Genomic DNA, 15,202 nt, shown 5'->3' on the forward strand with positions numbered 1-15,202 from the left:
TTCCATACAATCCTAAGGCATACATCTAAGCAGTTTAATATATACATAAAATAAAGTGCGGAATGTAAAGTTCCTACGCTATTACAAGGCTTCGGGAGAGGGATTACATTTAACAAAATGGGGATGAAAATTATTAAACCCCAACAGAAATTAAATCGAAATAAAACAGTGAATATACAAAGATGCAATTTACGAATGTCCACAATAGTCATAAGACTCAAGATGGTACCTCGCAATCAAAACAAAATGTTAGTACAGATAAAACACAAAATAATGTACATGAAGATGGTGAAAATGCTTGCAAATATAAATTACAATTAATAAAAGAAAACATAAAATTAAACATTCTAAACTCTAAAAAAAAAAAAATTAAAATGTTTTTGGTGTTTTATATTTTTAATAAGCCAAATTAATAAACTAAAAAAATATATATATAACTAGACTAATTCTAAAACTAATAAATTAAATATTTTAATTAAGACATGTTTATTTATTTTATATTTTTGTATTGTTATTATAGAAATTAAATGATGATTTTCTTTTATAATTTAGTATTTCCTTTTTTTTTTTAAAAAGCTTAACGTGGGAAATTCCCACATTCTCATCTCATTTTTCTAATGTGGTACAAACCTAACAAAACAAAAAAAAATAGTAAAAGTAAATCCACCAATCATTAGCTGCCACGTGTCTTACTTCAGGATAAAAAATAAAACATAAAAGTAAGACCATCTCCAGCGGATGGTTTCTTCTTTAAGTTCGCCAGCTGTCAAGCATGGCATCTGAAAAAGCTATTGTTGAAGTTCTCCATGCTGGCAAACGTTGCAATGCAATGCAACTGTAATTTTCAATAAAATAATAATAAATGGATAATCAGCCTTTCAACAATGCCACTCACTTGTTTTCTTTTTCTTTTCATTTTTATTTTAATAATTAATTGTGGGACCCAATATGAGTTTTTTAAAGTTGCACCATTGGAGTAAAAATTAAATGAGTTACTTTAAGATGATGTGGCTTAGTAGGTCCCACAAAAAACCCAAAAATAAGTAGCACCATTGGAGATGCTCTAACCACACATGATATCAAACAGGGGTGTATAGAGACTTTAATTTTCCTCTCCTCTCGTACCTGAACACAGAAGAATGGTGATAGCTTTCGCTTGTGCAGCGACGGCGGATCTGGCCGGTTCCGGCTGTTCTCCTACATCGGCGATCGACGGCTTGTGCGTCGGGATTGATTGGAAGTGGTCGACGCGGTTGTATGGTGACTGTGCGATGTCGGAGCAGTCGACGACGGAAGCTTGGTGGTCGCGCCAGTGAGCTACGTGTGGATCGGAGACGGAATGGAGTTCTTCGGTTGTGCGATTGTTCTTCTTCCGCTTTTGCTTCCTCGATCCATGTTCTGCTTCATTTTCCCTATTTCCTGCAAAAAAGAAACTATTGTATCAATTTGTTTTTGTTTGTTTTTGTCTTAGTAAGGTGTATGAGGTCCAGTGACGGTGGTGATGACCGTAAACGGCTGCTACTGCTTGGCTTGCACCAGTTAAAGTTTTGGTTAATATAAGATTAGTGATGTTAGTAGTTTTGGTTTGTGTTGTTTGTGAAGAGGATGATGAACACCCTCAGTCAACACGTAGAGACAAAGTACTAAAAAAAAATATTTGATTGACCAGGATGTACAACAAATGTTTTGCTTGTGTTGAAACTATAAATTATGAATAGTGAAAAGGAAAAGTGTTAGAAAAAATGGCAAAAAATTATCAATGTGTATGTACGTGAAAAAAAATTTGTTTTAGAAATAAGGGTTAGAAAATTGGTGATTGTTACTGTGATTGTATCTGCCACCCGAAGGGAGTAGGTTTGCCCTCTATTTATATTAGATGAACATTAGGTTAGAATGTTAGAAAAGGAAAATATCAAAATTAATGATAATTAATCAATAATAATCAAATTTTAAAATCATGTTTGATTTGATTTTTAAATCATGTTTATTTTGATTAATCTCATAAAAACTATCCTAAAATAACATGTAAATAAAATATTTTTGAATCTTTTTTCATTTATGATTTTTTTTGGTAATTTTTTGAATAAAAATGGGAAAAAGTAAAAAATACGATATTTAAAAAATGGCTAATTAAGAAATACGAAAAATTAAATTTAAATAATAAAAAAAAAAGCATTTTTTGTGATTTTTGAAAATAATTTAAAACAGAAATAAAGTTAGTAACAAATAAAAGAAAAAAATGTCAGTAAATAAGATTCGAACTCAGGACCTCTTGCTCTTGTACCTCTTACGCTCAAATCCTTACCAACTGAGCTCTGTTATTTATTTAAAATAAAAAGCCAATTGAAAGTGTATGACGCATCGGCCAGCATTTTTCTATTTATTAAAATATAAGCAATTTAAAAATAAACTACTATATTTTAAAATAGACTTTAAATCGAACATTTATAAAATTCAGGATGTCAATGTAAGTGAATCCAAAATTTTATAAAAATCCAATTTTAAAAATAATTTCAAAATTTTTTGTCACTAAAAAGTGTGGGCAAATTTTGGGGTATGACATATCCCATTTCCACTCAGGAATAAACATCGGTTGCATAAATCCAGATGGCTTCTGATGTTCAACCTTTGACTTCTGACAAGTCAAACACGAATACACAAACTCAGCAATTTCTTTCTTCATTCCAGGCCACCAAAATAACTTTTTCAAATCATGATACATCTTGATAGCACCAGGATGAATACTTAATCCACTACGGTGTCCTTCTTCTAAAATATTTTTTCGGAGTTCAGCAACATCAGGAACACAAACTCTGTCTCCAAACCTCAGTATACCATTCTCGTCAACTCTGAATTCACCACTCTTGCCTTGGTTGATCAAAGTCAACTTGTCGACTAATTCGACATCAGCCTTCTGGCCCTCTCTGATCTCTTCAAGAATACCACTGGTCAGCTTCAGCATTCCCAACTTAACATTAGTAGGAGTACCTTCACATACCAAACTCAAGTCTCTGAATTGTTCAATCAAATCCAATTCCTTCACCATTAACTTAGACATATGCAAAGTCTTCCTACTTAAAGCATCAGCAACTACGTTTGCCTTACCCGGATGGTAATTCAAACTAAAATCATAGTCTTTAAGGAATTCCAACCACCTTCTCTGCCTCATATTCAGTTCTTTCTGGTCAAAGAGATATTTCAGACTCTTATGATCACTGAACACTTCAAATCTCGACCCATACAAATAATGTCGCCACAACTTCAAGACAAAAACCACCGTTGCCAACTCCAAATCATGAGTCGGATAATTCCTTTCATGCACTTTGAGTTGTCTCGACGCGTACGCGACCACTTGTTGGTTCTGCATCAGTACACCACCTAAACCCATCAACGAAGCATCACAATAAACCACAAATGATTCTGTCGGATTCGGCAAAATCAAAATAGGAGCACTAGTCAACCTCTTCTTCAGCTCTTGGAATCCTTCCTCGCATTTTACATCCCAAATAAAAGCCTGACCCTTTCTGGTTAATTTAGTTAACGGCAATGCTAACTTTGAAAATCCTTCAATGAACTTCCTGTAATATCCTGCAAGACCAAGAAAACTACGAATCTCTGACACTGACTTCGGTGCTTCCCACTGAGATACAGCCTCTATCTTCGTAGGATCGACAGCAATACCATTCTTAGAAATTACATGTCCAAGAAAACTGACCTCTTTTAACCAAAACTCACACTTCGACAGTTTGGCAAAAAGTTGCTTCTCTTTTAACAACTCCAACACAATTCTGAGATGTCCTGCATGTTCTTCCTCACTCTTAGAATATATTAGGATATCATCTATAAACACCACTACGAACTTATCGAGATAAGGATGAAATATCCTATTCATATACTCCATAAATACACCAGGTGCGTTAGTAACTCCAAACGGCATTACCGAATACTCATAATGTCCATACCTTGTTCTGAAAGCGGTCTTCTGAATATCATCGTCTTTCACACGAATCTGGTGATACCCAGACCTTAGATCAATTTTGCTAAACACACATGCCCCAACTAGTTGATCCATCAAATCATCAATCCTCGGCAAGGGATACCGATTCTTGATAGTAACCTTGTTCAGTTGTCTGTAATCCACACACAACCTCATTGAACCCTCCTTCTTCTTCACTAGCAACACAGGTGCACCCCACGGAGAAACGCTAGGACGAATGAACTTCTTCTCAAGTAATTCTTCCAACTGCTTCTTCAGTTCAGTCAACTCAGACGGTGACATACGATACGGTGCCATTGACACTGGGCTAGTTCCCGTAATTAAATCAATAGAAAACTCCACTTCTCTTTCCGGTGGTAATTCATTCACATCCTCTGGAAAAAATTCTGGGAATTCACACACCACTGGTAGTTCGCTACTTACTACCCTTTCCTTCGAATTTGTCAATGCAAATAACATAAACACTGTTGCACCATCCTTGATAGCTTCATCCACTTGTCTAGCCGTCATCTCCAGATCATCAGAATGAATTTCTTCAAGAAAGATCACTGTCTTCGAAAAACAGTTGATGTGAACACGGTTAAATTCTAACCAGTTCATCCCCAGGATCACATCGAGTTGTTTCAACGGAAGGCATACTAAGTCCATCCCGAATTCCCTACCAAAAATATCAACCGGACAATTCAAGCATGCGGACGAAGTAGTTACTGACCCCGACGCAGGAGTATCAATAACCATACTTCCATTTATTTCAGATATTTCCAAGTTCAACCTCTTAGCACAACCCAAAGAAATAAAAGAATGAGTTGCTCCAGTATCAATAATCGCAACTAAAGGTGTGCCATGAATAAAACACGTACCTTTAATCAGTCTATCCTCCGGAGTGGTTTCTGATCCAGACAAAGCAAAGACCTTCCCTCCAGCTTGGTTCTTCTTCGGTTTAGGACGCTGTGGGCTAATGTGACCCTCTTCACCACAATTGTAACAAGTCACAATCTTCTTCTTACAATCAGCGACAACATGACCCACTTCTTCACACTTGAAGCACTTCTTCTGATTCAGCTTGCACTCGTTCCTACGGTGCCCGACCTCACCACAGTTATAACACCTGACAAAAGCACTGGAGTCTCCCCCACTGGGCTTCTTCCAACCACCAGTCTTTGGATTACCTCTACCATATGGCTTACCCTTATCCATAGGCTTCTTCCCTTTCCTGTCAACTAACTCGCGAGAGTGAGATGACTTCAGCTTGAGATTATCTTCCTCGAAGATCCTACTACAGTCCACCAAGTCTACAAATCTCCGGATTCTCTGATATCTGATACCCTGCTTAATCTCATCACGGAGACCGTTCTCGAACTTGACGCACTTCGAGAATTCACTAGCTTCATCGTTGTTGTAGTGAACGTAGTACTTTGCCAACTCAACGAACTTCGAAGCATACTCTAGTACTGTCATGCTACCTTGAACTAGCTCCGAAAATTCAATTTCCTTCCGACCTCTTACGTCTTCAGGAAAGTACCTTCTCAAAAATTCTCTCTTGAACACAGCCCAATAAATAGCCACACCATCAGCTTCCAGTTCAGTCCTGGTAGTCATCCACCCGTCGTCCGCTTCTTCAGACAACATGTGAGTACCATACCTCACCTTCAGATCCCCAGCACAATCGATGACTCTGAAGATTCTCTCGATCTCCTTAAGCCACTTCTGAGCACCTTCAGGATCATGCGTGCCCTTGAACAATGGAGGATTGTTCCTCTGAAAACTGTTCAGCTGCCTGTCAGCACCAATTGCAGCTCCATTGGCATTTCCTCCCAGCACACCAGCAATCATGCCCAGAGCCTCAGCGATAGCATTGTCGTTTCTTCCTCCTCTTCCAGCCATTATTCTGCTTAAATCACAACCAATTTAATCAGAATAGAAGTATCAACCGTTAACTCTTACTAGTCGCATACACAGGAAACAAAACTGACACTAAGACTCTGGTCATAACGACCGACTATGCTCTGATACCACTATTGTAACACCCCTTAATAACCCCGCGGCAATTTAAAATAAATATTCAGAGTACATGAAATAAGGGTGCCACAATTCATAATAAACATACATCATTCAGTCATGTCATGCATTCACTGAGGTAATCATCATAAATTAAAGCGTTTCATGTTCACACAGCGGAAATTTATCAAAAACGGACTAAGTTTAACATCTTTAAAACTTATCCTTCAAGACATCAAAACATAAATAGAGTCGTAAATCATAAACTCTAAACAATCGCGTCCCCAGTGTTACAACTATCAGAGCATGACACCTGACGCTAACTAAGACACTGACTCATGAGCTAGTCCTCGCCGAGTCGAACAGCCGCTATCCTCAATCTGAAAATGACAACATGTAAGGGTGAGTCTCATCATAATTAACAAATGTTATAAGGTTATAAAGCAATAACACATCACAGTTGTATCATTCACCCAATTGTTTCATAACAGACATTCAAAACAATCAAACAACAATCAACACATCATCAACATTTACAACACTGGAATGCATCCAATCATGTTATAAATTATGCATATGTATGAACTGACACTATGCATGTGGTACCAACATCATCAAATGGTAATAACCCATGACCGATCCAACATCGTCCAAGATACGGCCCTGCCAGCACAGATTTCACACAATGGGAATCATGCCCTTCACTGATCCAACACACCCTTATGGATACAGTATCATCAATGAACATGAATGAATGCAACATATATAACATACTTATACCATCATCATCATCAATCATCAACGTCATCATCATCATTCAAGTATGTTCATATATATTAACATCATTCAACACAATTCCATCATCATCATCATATACAAAACATACACATATTTGCAGCAATCATCGTATTCAATAAGAATAGCATACATGTATTTTCATCATTCTAAAAACCATTCAATCATCATCATATAGATTATCCTGTAAGGTTTGTTTAGCTCGAAACGGCACATCAAACGGACCAACAGTTAAAAAGTTATGCATCTTTGAACTTTCAAAAATATCTCAAAAACCAACAGCACGCGGCGCCATCCTCAGTTCGCGGCGCGAACTGAGCGTCCCAAGAATTCCTTGGCTCCCTGCCAAGCTGTTCGCGGTGCAAACATCCATACGCGGCGCGAAGCGAGGAAAAGTTACGCCTTCGTGGCGCGAACACAGGTACGCGGCGTGACCTGAGCGTATCACAACTTCCTAGCACTCTGCCCACCTGTTCGCGGCGCCAACCCTATGTACGCAGCGTGAACCGGCAATTTCAGAAACCCCAACCTGCAGAAAACAGCATTCTATGCATTCCAAACACACCCAATTCATACCAGTACGAACCTAGAGAAATAGAATGCACAAACCACACAAAATACATCTCAAAATACACCAATTACACATCAATTGAGACCATAACAACGCAAACATCATAGGTTCAAACATAGAGATCAAACATCACACAATTGACTCAATCCCTAAACCTATCATATGACTCAATCGAACCGAATTCCACATCTATTCAGTACTATCAACCCCTAACCCGATAATAGATGATAATTAGACAAGTCCCCCCTTACCTTAGCCAAATTCTTGAATTGGTTCCTCTTCCTCTTTGGTTCTCCCTTTACGCTCTTCAGCTCCTCTTCTCACAACTTCTTGTTTTTCACGTTCTAACTCTTACTCCTCTTGTTTTCCTTTATTTTATGAAAAACATAAAATTAGAATGGGCTCTTACACAATTACACCCCCACTTTACTAATTCCACCGCATGGCCCAATAACTTAACATTTTATTATTTTTCCACATAATTCAACAAAATGTTAATTTCCCATAATTAATTTAAAACTTGATTAAATTAATTAAATAAGAATTTTCGGGATGTTACAGAGTCCCCCTCCCTAAAATCTCAATTCACTTTCAAATCTCAATTTTCGCCCTATTCATTCTTTAGCTATTAACCTTAACTTTTAGCCATAAACTGTTACCTTAGATTCAAAGCCAGTAGGAAAGGGTTGAGGGTGCCTAACACCTTCGCTCAACCTGATTATAATAACTTACCCCGATCTCTAAACTGCGTAGGGTTTCCTATTCGCCCTTCAAAATAGGTGGCGACTCTAAAACCTTTAATTTTAGGGCAGGTTGCTACAAAAGTCTTTGTTGAAATGGAAGCTATATATGTTGATATTTTATGCTTAGTTGATTGTAAATTGGTGTAATTATGTATGCCTATTCTTGAGTTCTGATGTTCATGAGTAAGAGTTAAATATGTTGATGTCTTAAATTAAAGCGAGATCTGGTTGATAAAATATGTCGTTGTTAATTCTAATTTTTGTGTCCTTTTAATGATTGTTTATTTGTATGTTTTTGGGCGGTAGGAACTCTAATAAGCGAAATAGGCGAGTTTTTGATGTGTTCAATAGAGAGAGAAACACAGAAAATCGCAAGTAGACATATAAAGGGGCTAACCGTCTTATTTTGTGCTTAACTTGAGCTCCGTAAATTCATTTGAAGTGTCAGCGGTTGCGTTAAAAAGCTAACGCGATAATCTATATTTTAAATTAGATAGACTGGGTCTAGGGGCGCTACAACAGTGGTAGTTGTCTAGTTTTTATACCAGAGGCATAGTCAATTTCAGTCTTGCGTTGTTCATCTTGTTTAGACATAATTTGAGTTTCGTATAAGGTTGTCTATTGGCATATGTTAACAGGGATCCCCATGGGGATTATCTGTTCGGAGCTTCGAAGTTGGGGATTTTTTCCTTCGTGGGGATGAGGATGGAGGGAAAAGTTCCCCCGATGATACTTTGGGGCAGGAATTGGAAAAGTATCCCCACCCTGCGGATTCCCTGACCCCGAACATATTATTTAAATTTTAAATTTTATATATTATTTAATATATAATCATTTAATTTTACATGTTTTTTGATAAAAAAAACATATTAATGTATTAGAAAATGAAGAGTCATTAGTGGATGGACCATTTTTGTTTTGTTTTATTGTATAATGTATTATTTCACTACTCTAATTACCAAACCCTAGAAAAGTGCATCCAATACATATAATGTACACGTCGTATCCTCCTTTTATTTTCTCAACTCTATGTCTCCTCATTCATCATCTCCTATGTTCTCATCATCATCACAACAATCATTCTCCTCTATTCATTGTACTTACGGTAACTCCTCTTTAAATTCACTTTACTTTCATTAGTAGCACATTTTTCATTCAATTAATAAATTAGTGGTTATGTTTTGTGATGAGGGTGAATGCATCCAGTACCTGTGAATTTTCCACACTCAAGCATAATCAATCACTTGTGCTAAACGACTATGGTAATGTAGTTGTAAATTAACGAAAGAGTTTTCTTAGAATAGATGGAGATAAATACTTAATGAGGTTATTGTTGTTTTTTGCTTATGTATTGTGGCATTACATCATGGTTGTACAAGGGCATGCATTGTAGCAACAAGTTTGGTTGAATATTTATTTTTTTATAGAAAAAAATTAGAAACAAACAGTGCTTTTGCATTTTGTATTCTAAAAAAAGGAAGAAAAAAATAACAAAATACTAGTGTTACAGTTTTGATCAAGAATTAAAGAAATTTTATCAAGATTTGATATCTGTGGATCTCTGTAGGGCTCCGTGGGGATGGGGATGGGGAAAAATATTCCCTCGTGGCGGAGATTGGGGATGGGGACGGGGGAAAATTTGGGGGTGGGGCGGAGAGCGGGTAAGCATCCTTCGAATATTCCCTGCCCCATTGACATCTCTAGTTTCATAAGTCCGTTTTAGGTGTGGTTAGTTGCGTTAAAAAGAGGGTTCAAAGATATTTTAGACTGAAGTGTTTCATAATTTTATCATAAGTCTATAATTTTTGGTGCTATTTTGAAGTCATATATTTTGTTTTATAGTTTATGCCGGAATTACTGTGAGAGGGCTAAACTGATACGAATAGAACTAGAGTTAGAATATTCAAATCGAGATATAATCAATTGCATTTGAAAGAGGGATTAAAGAGATTTTAAACTAGAGAGTTTCATAATTTATCATAAGTCTATGATATTTGGTGTTATTTTGAAGTGAGACCATTTTAGAGTTAGGTCCAGAGTTTTGAATAATTTTAAGTTGAGTGACCTTTCGCTACCTTTTGATAAGCTTAAGAGTCAAATTTTTTATGTGAGAGCTTGTTAGAGTTCTTATATTAGAGTTTTTATAGCGCTATCGGAGTTGTTTAGAGTTAAATCTGATGAGATTTAGAGTTATTTTGAGTTATATTAATACTTGAGTACTATCGTGAGCCAAAGAGTTAATATTGAGTTGTTGTGAATTAGTAAAGGAATACTTTCCGAGTTGTTATAGTTAAAATTGAGTAACTCTGACATGTTTTGAGTTGTGTTGATATTTCTTTGAATAGTTATTTATTTCTATGTGGATGGTCTGACATGAGTAATAATATATTTTTGCTCTATTGATGAGTATATGTTAATAATAATATAATTATTGAGTTGTAATTATATGATATATTGAGTTTAGTAATTCAGAGAGGAATTACGGTGTTGGCCTTCTAATGGTGAATTTTGTGAATATTAATTGTTGTTGATTTTGAGTTGTGAATGTTATTGTCATGCTCATGCATTCATGTATATTGGAGATATGTAAACGAGGTCACGGTTCAGAGAGAACCAATGACGGTCTCATTGTTCAGATAAAACACTTTCTAGAAAGAAACCAAAGACGTGGATAATTCAGTAACATAACTCTGACATCCAAAAACTTGGTACCACGTGCATTCTCGAAGGAGAAGTATATTGCATTATACATTTGCATTGTGACTGTTGTTATTGTTGTATATGATTATTTGAAAACCATCATTGCTATTTAATACACAGTTAACATTTGGAAAGTTATTCTCACTCGTGTTTGTTTGTTTGTACAGTTTTGTACTTTTTTGGCGTACATATAATCAGGTAGAGGAGTATCTGTTGTTGAGTTGGGGAATGTCATTAAAGCCTTTCGTTTTCTTTATTGGTTTTCGTGTTATTTAGTTTTCGTTGGTGCTATGATCTGTAACATTGAGTTTGAGATGTTTTGAGTTATTGTTGGATGATTTAATTGATCCAGAGTTTGATTTCATCGAGATATTATAAAGCATATTTTAAGTTGAATTCTACTGCTATATTATATTTTATTTAGAAGAGTATTGTTTGTCGAGCATGTGTAACACTTGTTTTGGAGAAATAATTATTTATCTCTTACTAAAATATTTCCAAGGTTTTAAGGTGTTACACCTATTCTCCACTCTAAAAGGGGGATAAGTTACCTCATATAAAGAAAATGAAGTGAAGGTCTCCTAATTTAAGACCTTACAAAAATTATGAGAAAAGATATATGGAAAAGAAAAGTTTAGATAAAAAAAGTGAAGAAATCTCGTAATCTAAAAAATCTTCTTAATATATAGAAGAAAAAAATAGTCATTTGTAAAGGTTGAATGGAGGGATGTCCATGAATCTCTTTAACAAGTGTTAATTTATCCATTTTTATCTTTGTGTCTTTTAACAATATTTGTTTAAATGAAATTACTAATGTTTAACGAGTTATTGCCATGTTAAAATATTTATGCGGTAAGAAAAAAAAAAGGAAATGTGGAAAGAAAATGGGCCAAGGTAAGGCAAACAAGCCCAAACTCCTAAAAGTATGGAAACTTCACCTCTTAATTGATAATGCCATGAGCATAATCAATTATGGAAGTTCAAATAATAACTGATTATTCCCATTTTAGATATATGTGTTTGTAGGTACAACTGTCTTCAACCGTTAATTGATCATGACGGGTTTGACGATGACAACACAGTATGCCAAACGACATTATGCAAAGTCTCCATCTGTCAAGAAGAAGAAATTATCAAGATGTTCTATTAAGATCAAGATGTTATTTGTGATATATATATATATATATATATATATATATATATATATATATATATATATATATATATATATATATATATATATATATATATATATATATATATATATATATATATATGTATGTATATATATATATATATATATATATATATATATATATATATATATATATATATATATATATATATATATATATATATATATCAAGTCTCATCAATTATAAAAATCAAGTTCCAATTGAAATTTTAAATTAATGATGAATCAAGCAAGAGATTTTGAAACTTCAAGGTCATGAAAGAGAAAATGTGAAAGCTTGTTTGGTCTTGTATCTAAGTGATCAGTTGAATAAAAAGGTATAAGAGTAATTCTCGAATCAATATGGCAGCTCACACATATAATCAATTTTTTTTTAAGTCTCCATCGAGTTGCTAAAACACATTAAAACCTATGCAAAAATTATCAAAGCTTACGTGGAATTGAACAAGGAGAATTCTTAATCAATTGGGAAGCATTTTACACCACCTAATTGATATGAGACTTAGTCTAATCAATTAGAGCAAGTAAAAGACCCCTTAATTGATTAAAAATGCTCTCAATCGATAATGTCACATAGCTATTATAGAGTTTACTTTTTGGGATTAGGGGTGTTGTCTTTTGAAAACCCTTAATCAATTAAAAATTAGGGTTAATTGATTAAGTTATTAAAAAGGTCCATGGATAATTTTTCTTTTCAAGCCAATTTTTCTCCCATAAATAAAGGGCTTATCCTCATTTCATTTTACACCAGAAATCAAATTTATAATTATTCTTGTTCACTTTCTACTCTCTTTTACTTCATATTTTTTTTGTTCCTCATTAAAGTTGCCTTAGTGCTTTAAGAGTGAAAAAAGTGAGATCTTATTGTTCTAGTGTTAAGGCATTATTGTAATTTACTCAAGAGTGTGTTCTCTTTTGTGTAATATAAGTTTTTGTTTGGTTCTCGAGATTAACCCGTTAAAATATATGTTCAGTTCATGAGCTCAGCCAATTAAAAGCTCTTGTTTGGTTTGGAGATTAGATTGCTAAAATCTCTCATTTGGTTTGGAGATTATCCTGTTAAATTATCTATTTGGTTTGTGGGACTAGACAATTAAAATCTTTATTTGGTTGTAAGAAGGTTTGTGTGCATTACCTGTGAAAAACTCACATCTTTAGTGAAACTCTCAAGAGGAGACTCTTAGGGACATGAGTAGACCAAGTGGTTAAGTCGAACATGTATAAATATCTCGTGCATGCTCTCTTACTCTTAAAATTTTATTTTCCATTGTTTTAATTTCTTTACGCCTCATTTATTTCTCTCCATAAATCCATTTTTTTCTTTCTTCTATTACCCTACTTAATCTTTACTGAAATAATGAAATTAACTTAAACATTTTCATAAACCAATTTTTTTTTTAAATTGGCCAAGTTTTCAACCAACACAAATCATCCCCTCTTGTGTTTACAGTCACCTGGTCAACACCCACCAATATAATGGATTGAAAATTGAAAAACCGGAATAATCGATTACTAAATGCACGTAATTGATTACATAATGACATTAATTTACTCATAATTGATTGCAACACGAACACAGTCGGTTATCCATCAATAATAAAGGTAAAAAAGTTCTTTATTTTTTCATCCATATTCTATAATATTTTATTTTATCTGTAACTACTTTCTTATAACATCAATCATCGCCATCCATTAAAGTTCATCAATGACACCTATGAGATTTTGATCATCTCCATCTGCATCAACCAATTGTGACTCCATATATTTTTCTACTCCTGCTCAAGAAAACAACTTCAACAATTACTTCCATGATTGCTTTACCCTCAAGCCAAAATTTTTTGATGAGGTTTTTTAGAAAAAAAGTTTGAGTTTGTGGTTTTTATATCAAGTTGGTTTGGAGGATTTTATCTACAGCATGCCATGGGTCATCTACTAGAAGGTGTTGAGAGTCTTTTACTCCAACCTCAGTGTTAAAGTATGACTTCAAAGTTAAAACTTTAAATGACTAAGAGAAAGGAAATAAGTTTCGAGATTACAAAAATCAGAAAGCAAAAAAAAATAGCCAAAAAATTGACAGAAGACGGAGGGGCTGCAAGAGCAGTATGGTGGGTGGTGGTAAGCACTTGTCTGACAGAGTCCGACTATCAGGTGGCAAATTTCGATGGTAGAAGGTAGTGTGGGTTTGAAGGGAATTAGGGTCTGATTCAGGAGATTTACGGGTATCAGACTTGGTTGTCTCAGTTTGTGGACCCGTTCATTAATATTAGACTTAAATGCAGTATTGGCCCCCTAAATTTCTCAATTGCTTGATTTTGGTCTCTCATGTTTCAATTGATGATTTTGGTTCCCTAAGTTTTCTAATTGCTTAATTTTAGCCCCTAAGTTTCAATTACTTGATTTTGGACCCTCAAATTTGGACCCTTTTGCATTTGATAGTCCCCTAATGACATGTAGACTAAATTTCTCTTTCTTTTTTTTTATTTTTTTTTATTTTCTTCTTTACAATTCTATTTTTCTACTCTTTTTAATAGATAAGCTTTGAAAGTGATATTTTGATAATCTAAAATATTTCATTCAACTTAGAATATACAGACAAGCATTCAATATCCCTTATAAAAAATTAAAATTCTATATGACTAAAAGGATTGTTAGACTTTGGAATTTTATGCTTAACTATGAGGGAGTTATTGGTCGAAGAGTTTGTTATTTTAGTTAAGTAGTGGTCTATTTTATTTTGTCAAAATACTTTGCCATTACGCATAAGTTGAATGAAATATTTAAGATTTTTTAAATGTTACATTCAAAGTTTGACTATTAAAAAGTGAAGAAAAATAAAATTGTAGAAAAGAAAATTTTAAAAAGAAAAGAAAAGATAAAAAGCAATAAAAAAATAGAAATTTAGTCCACATATTATTAAGGGGCTATCAAATGCAAAAGGGGACACACTTGAGGGGTCAAAATCAAGCAATTAAAATTCGGGGGGCCAAAATCAAGCAATTATAAAACTTGGGAGACCAAAATCAAGAAATTGAAACATGGAGGACCAAAATCAAACAATTGAGAAATTTGGAGGCCAAAATTGCATTTAAACCTTAATATTAGGATATTATAAGATATTTTTATATTAATTTGTATATACTTTAAGATACAAAGATATACTCTAAGATACTCCAAAGTAATATAGATGATATTATAAGATATTT

Source organism: Vicia villosa, linkage group LG2, assembly GCF_029867415.1.
Source record: "Vicia villosa cultivar HV-30 ecotype Madison, WI linkage group LG2, Vvil1.0, whole genome shotgun sequence".
Classification (NCBI taxonomy): Eukaryota; Viridiplantae; Streptophyta; class Magnoliopsida; order Fabales; family Fabaceae; genus Vicia; species Vicia villosa.